At 39.0% G+C, this 6,000-nt stretch overlaps 1 protein-coding gene across 1 annotated transcript in view; it reads right to left on the bottom strand.

The window, feature by feature from the left end:
* LOC123744935 (nephrin-like) overlaps positions 1-6,000 on the bottom strand; it is a 425,786-nt gene that overhangs the window by 296,707 nt on the left and 123,079 nt on the right. The gene's annotated exons all lie outside the window — the stretch shown is intronic.

The following is a 6,000-nucleotide window of genomic DNA, read 5'->3' as shown; positions in this document are numbered from 1 at the left end:
GATACTTCAAGTTAATATGATTTTTTTATGCATTAGATGTCTTATTACTATCAATTTCTCATTATTAAATCTATTGCCCTTTTTTGCGATGCATTGAGCATTTATATAGTGCTCAATACATCGCATTTAGACCCCAGCTGAAGATGATACCAAGATCTGTATCGAATTTAGATTTTTAAATTTAAACATTTTCCAGCCGATATCTTGTAGCTGTGATATCGACTTAGAACTCTACATTGATCAGTATTAAACTGAATTAGTCAATATTTAATTCAATTTAATAAATTTATTTCCCACCCTTTTTATCAAGGCTGACCAGGGAAGCAGGTGTATGTGGTGCACCAGAACCCAACTGAGAATCTTTTTCCAATGAAGCAAGGTTTAGAGAACCAGATAGAATACGAGACAATTGGATTACGTGAAGTGAAGGAAAAAATGGAAAAGTGCTATAGAATGGGAGACTTTTTTTCTACTGATAGAGTGGCCCCTTCCTCTAAACTTTGCCTCGTTAATCGAATCCCTGTTCCACCGCTGTTTTTTTTTCTTTCTTTTTTTATTGGAAAAGACAACTCATTACTCACAACTGATTTCATTTGATTTTTTCTTGGGTAGAAGTAAAAATTGATTTTTTCCTGCAGATACTTCCTTTGGTTGACTCTCTTGTGTGCAAATACCAATCTAGTATTCATCTTACTGTTTTTCCTTAATTAAAAACACTTTACTCGATCTATTGTCGTAATTTTTTAGTTCTATTTTTTCCGAACTGTGCTCGTCTCCTCCTACTGTATGTTCCAAGCACTTCTCAAAATTCTTTCACCACGCTATTCCAACAGAACCAAAACACTGAACCTAACCTGCTCTAGATCTTACTTTGCATTAAATTACGAGAGTAATAATTTATATATGAGAAAGTTCTGAACTTGATTACAAAATTAGGACTAATTTAGAAACGTGCTTTTGATGAGGGCCTCAGCTTGGGCGAGCATACTCTGTGATGGTCCGGACGCTTAAGTGAAGTAGATGGATTTTTTCTGTTTATGGAAAGCTGAAGAGTAAGCATTCAAAAACTTAAAATCAAAACCTGCAGTGAGAATATTACTTAAAATAATAGAGATATGAGACAGAGACCAAAAAAATACACACCCCCACAATAAATTACTTAAATGAGTAAAAGTACGTTTCAGTAAAGAATACAAATAAAAAAGACTCACATTGGAGGCAATTATTGAAAGTAGTTTTAGTAAAAAAAATCTATTAACAAGGATTTACGGAAAATTCTGTGCGTGACATAACTGAATATAACTTAAATATTGACTTGTAAATGAATCACAGAAAATCCCCTGCAAGTCTCAAATCAACACTAAAATTAATTTAGTGTATAACTCAACGAAAAAAACTTTTTACGTGATGATATAAGAACATGCCATTGATAAAATGATAATATAAACTAGACTTTTACCCAATCTAATATTCGTTTGACTTAGCTAAAATGTAAGTATTTTGTGGGAATGTTGGGTTTCGTTTGAAAGTCAAACATTTTGGGAAAATTACTGCTTAGCATAATATTTTCAGCACGATAGTTTGGAGTTGGAAACTTGAACATTTAAATCACTCTCATCAATCTCATTTTCCTCACACTTACAGCCCCTCACATTCACTTAACTTCCATTTGCATTCTCATTTTGCATCCCTCACCCTGGCTCCTCATACTTACTTCTCGGGTCCCTATACCTCCCTCTCTCACTCTTTCTTACCTAACACTCACTTACACTCATCTCACACTAGCCTCGCCCTCACTTCCCTCACAATCGTATCCCTAACTCTCTCATTCTCATTTCCTTCTTCTCTCTCTTTCCTTCTTGCTCCCTTCCACCTTCTTGCTTTTAATTATACATCCCAAAAAGCTTCTCTCTCTCTCTCTCTCTCTCTCTCTCTCTCTCTCTCTCTCTAAGTCTCTCGCTCTGCTTGACACAGTCCAACCTCTGGTTATGCGAGGAAACAACATTACACCTTCGCAGTACCACAGTTTGCCAATTCACAGCGGGGCTTTTTATCTTTTATTTTTTCCTTTGCCTGCAACTCGATGGCGGGCTTAATGGTTTAGGGAATGGAGCAATAAAAGAGGATTTAGAGGTTTTCTGTGGCAGCATAAAGTGAGATATTTACTATAAATTCCCGAGCAGAGTTTAAGCTATACTTTGGGAGTCAGTGAACGATCTCTGGCCACCAACTTGCCATTTTGATTTTAGATTGGAAGCCCAAATGGGTACCTTTTGTTTATCATTTACATTGGTAGAGGGAGTGGGGTTCCTGCATATTATACATATATATATATATATATATATATATATATATATATATATATATATATATATATAATATATATATATATATATATATATATATATATATATATATATATATATATATATATATATATATATTTATATATATCTGTATGATGGACATACAGACCATCCCATCATCCTGTTTATACAGTATTTTTTATAACTATATGAACTATCTTACAGATATCGTGTATTAGGCCTAGGCCGATTAGTTAGGCTAGGTTTTATTAGCAACATAAATACAAAACTTTTTCCGGTTGGCTCAAATTCAGTAGCACCAAATTCTACTGTTTTATTTTCTGTTACGTCAGTATGTGTTCTATGGTGCACATCATTACTATAAGTGCTATCTAAACAAGAGGATGGGCTACACACACACACACACACACACACACACACACACACACACACACACACACACACACACACACACACACTCACACACACACACACACACACACACACACACACACACACACACACACACACACACACACACTCACACACACACACACACACACACACACACACACTCACACACACACACACACACTCACACACACACACACACACACACACACACACACACACACACACACACACACACACACACACACACACACACACACACACACACACACACACACACACACACACACACACACACACACACACACACACACACACCTGGGAGTTAGACAGCTTTTATGTGCTGCGTCCTGGGTGTTTGTATGAGGGAGGGGGGATATAGTAGTTAATAACAGTTGATTGATTGACAGTTGAGAGGCGGGCTGAAAGAGCAGAGCTCAACCCCCGCAAGGACAACTAGTTGAATACAACTAGGGGAATGCACACACACACACACACACAAGATGTAAGGGGAGTAATGAGTAAGGGGAGTAGGAGGATACATGATAACCACCTACAAAATTCTCAGGGGAATTGACAGGGTGGACAAAGACAAACTCTTCAGCACGGGTGGAACACGAACAAGGGGACACAGGTGGAAACTTAGAATCCAGATGAGTCACAGAATCATTAGAAAGAAATTTTTCAGTATCAGAGTAATTAACAAATGGAATGTACTCGGAAGTGATGTGGTGGAGGCTGACTCCATACATAGTTTCAAATGTAGGTATGATAAAGCCCAGTAGGCTCAGGAACCTGTACACTAGTGGATTGGCGGTTGAGAGGCGGGTCCAAAGAGACAAAGCTCAACCCCCGCAAGCATAACTAGGTTGAGTACAACTAGTTGAGTACACACACATACACGTGAGACGCCTGTAAAAGCCCCAACAGATGCTCTGAGAAACAGACATAAACACAAGAAAAATACTTACATCTCCCCCATAGGTAAACAATTCCGTTTCCTCCTGTGAACATCTTCATCTCACACAGCCCTGCTCCTGTGCCAGCTAAGTCCACTACGGGCTCACCATAGCCCGTGCTACTTGGAACTTTTTGTTCCCAGTAGCTGAATCTATAACAACATAACATCTTCCTCTCCCTCCTCACCCCACGAGCCTTACTCTCCTTCTAGTCTCTGTCCCCCCTTATCCTCCCCTACACAAACACCAACACTACCCCTTAATTGCACTACGCCACATTCACAAGCAACTTACCCTCGTGCATCACACCCAGACTGCCCGAAAATGCAAGAATTCGGTCCGTTAATAGTAAAGTTGTATGATTATTAGCTCGCTGCCTGAAACCAGAGGCACGATAATTATCATAAACGTCGCCACCAACAGCCGCGCCCATTAGGCGCTGGTGGATAGCGCCGACGCTCGTTAAATTCACGAGTCGCTTTTGACTCGTTAGTTAAGAGGAAATAGATTGCTCTGAACGATGGGGAAACACAACAAGACTTAGATGTGGTATTCTTAACCGTGGTGAACGATAGGCTTGTGTTAAAAAATAATGGTTCTCTTATTCGTCAATTTCACTCCATTATTGGTGTCGGTTTTTATGATAGCAACAGAGAGATAAATGGCGCGATAGCATACATGATATTCTCTAAATGCATTCGGCCGTCATCTGAGCGGTTTCTGTCAAGTGCACTACACCACACACCCTAAATGCCCTCAACCACACCCTAACTACACTCCACCCCACCCTAAATGCCCTCAACCACACCCTAAGTACACTCCACCCCACCATAAATGCCCTCAACCACACCCTAAGTACACTCCACCCCACCATAAATGCCCTCAACCACACCCTGACCGCCCCTCACCCCACCACCACGTGTATCGTATTGACCCATATAACAATATTAGCGATTAGGATTCTCACTGAAAGTATTGGACTGTATCTCCCGGCCGTGAGCCCCGACAGAGAGACGTCGGGTTGTGCTGGTGTGGCCCTTTCTCTTTACTCCTCCTCTCTACCATCTCTATTAATTCTTTACTATATATGAAGGAGATATTAGAATATGTGAAAAATATTCAAATAAATGATTTAATTCCGTGAAAAATAGGATTTCAGATTAGAGGCATGGTGAGAGAAGAATAAGAAGAGAGAAGAGAAGAGAAATTAGAGGTATATGATAGAGTAGAGGGAGCATTGAAGAGAGAAGTAAACAAGAGATAAAGAGAGAGAGAGAGCATCTTCTTGAGGTTATCTTGAGAGGATTTCGGGGCTTTTAGTGTCCCCGCGGCCCGGTCCTCGACCAGGCCTCCACCCCCAGGAAGCAACCCGTGACAGCTGACTAACACCCAGGTACCTATTTTACTGCTAGGTAACAGGGGCATAGGGTGAAAGAAACTCTGCCCATTGTTTCTCGCCGGCACCTGGGATCGAACCCAGGTCCACAGGATCACAAGTCCAGCGTGCTGTCCGCTCAGCCGACCGCTCAGCATAGGGACAAGATGGGATGAATGTGGAAGAGGTAATGAGCATGGGGGGGGGGGAGGCAGATAGGGGGCAAGGGGGCGTAAGGGACATATATATATGGGGGGGGGGGGGAATGGGGAGAGCGGAGGGATGGGGAAGCCCATATATATATATATATATATATATATATATATATATATATATATATATATATATATATATATATATATATATATATATATATATATATATATATATATATATATATATATATATATATATATATATATTTATATATATATATATATATATATATATATATATATATATATGTATTTATTTATTTATTTATTACTTCGTTTCGTCTCGTTTACCTTCAAATCTAAATTGCCGAGTTGTTGAGAAATATATATAGATAATTTACAATACTTTAATATTTTTTCAACTAATTCACAATGAAATACGATCTTCTGTCACTATTAATAATTCAGAAAGTTTCACTGTAAACAAAATACGAGATATACGATATTCGATACACGATATACGATAACCTATATACGATAATAAATAACAATTGTCCCATTTTGAATATATATATGTAATACATTTTCTAGATACTAACAATAGTAGTATTTTAGAAATACAAAAATAACCTATTTTGAACATGTAAATAAAGTGAGATTAGTGCCTATATAAGCATTTTGGCCTAGGGGAGCCGGTCGGCCGAGCGGACAGCACGCTGGACTTGTGATCCTGTGGTCTTGGGTTCGATCCCAGGCGCCGGCGAGAAACAATGGGCAGAGTTTCTTTCACCCTA

This window comes from Procambarus clarkii, chromosome 57 (genome assembly GCF_040958095.1).
Source record: "Procambarus clarkii isolate CNS0578487 chromosome 57, FALCON_Pclarkii_2.0, whole genome shotgun sequence".
Classification (NCBI taxonomy): Eukaryota; Metazoa; Arthropoda; class Malacostraca; order Decapoda; family Cambaridae; genus Procambarus; species Procambarus clarkii.
Note: the sequence above shows the minus strand (reverse complement) of the source record. Positions and strands in the feature narration are given on the sequence as shown.